Raw genomic sequence first — 1,413 nt, forward strand, 5'->3', positions numbered from 1 at the left:
TTTATTGGAAACAATCACGTCAGATTTAACATGGCTGAGAGGTAATCCAGTTATAGTTTATTGGAATACATAACGTCAGATTTAACATGGCTGAGAGGTAATCAAGTTATAGTTTATTGGAATATATAACGTCAGATTTAACATGGCTGAGAGGTAATCCAGTTATAGTTTATTGGAAAAAATCACGTCAGATTTAACATGGCTGAGAGGTAATCCAGTTATAGTTTATTGGAATACATCACGTCAGATTTAACATGGCTGAAAGGTAATCCAGTTATAGTTTATTGGAATACATATCGTCAAATTTAACATGGCTGAGAAGTAATCAAGTTATAGTTTATTGGAATACATCACGTCAGATTTAACATGGCTGAGAAGTAATCAAGTTATAGTTTACTGGAATATATAACGTCAGATTTAACATGGCTGAGAGGTAATCAAGTTATAGTTTACTGGAATACATCACGTCAGATTTAACATGGCTGAGAGGTAATCAAGTTATAGTTTATTGGAATACATCACGTCAGACTTAACATGGCTGAGAGGTAATCCAGTTATAGTTTATTGGAATATATAACGTCAGATTTACTTACCACCTTTAACTTGACAGATTAGTTTCAACTCTGAGTCTTCGTCTAACGGGCCAACAATTTTCTTCACAATATCGTTGTTCGCATTGTAAATCGCTATATCTTTAGGGGGAACTGCCCGTATAAAACAGCACAATATGAATATATATATATGAACAAAATGTTACTGAAGATTCTAATTCATACACACGTGTATAATTTTTATACAGTTATAATTGGCCTATACTAACTAACCAACTTAAAACTATAACACTTGGTAAGTAATGAGACGGTAAGAAAGGCCATTCCAGTGCTAACAATAATAATCACCAGAAGGTAATAATCGTAAGGTTTGTATAGCGACACCTAGTGGTTAGCGTGCTCGGACCGTGAATCTGAGATTGACCCCTTGCCTTAAAAGTACACTCCGTATGCGGGGTCGTGTGTGCGTTAAAAGATTAACGGTTAGTTCCATTTCCATTACAAAAGTAATCCTAGAAATAGGTTGGGGGGGGGGGGGGTCCTGAAGACCATCTCCTTTACCCTTGGTCTGTCACTTCAAAATTACGAACAACTTTGCGCATATAGCCCTTTTTTTTGTAGATTTTCGCGAAATTTCTGAAGTAAACCGGGAAATGTACACAACCAGCATTAAACATTCCATAATTCATACTTCTGTGGCGATGGCCCCTAAAAAGGTGGGTGTGATCGTTAGGATTATTATTAAACACGGTGTAGCATTAAGATTCGATTGACTTGAAAACAGCGACACCAAGTGAGGCTTATCAGAAGCTGATAATATTCTTATTTTTAACAAACATGCTGAGGTGCTGATGCAAGTCGT

The sequence above is a fragment of the Limulus polyphemus genome, unplaced genomic scaffold (genome assembly GCF_000517525.1).
Source record: "Limulus polyphemus unplaced genomic scaffold, Limulus_polyphemus-2.1.2 Scaffold3212, whole genome shotgun sequence".
NCBI classification, from domain to species: Eukaryota; Metazoa; Arthropoda; class Merostomata; order Xiphosura; family Limulidae; genus Limulus; species Limulus polyphemus.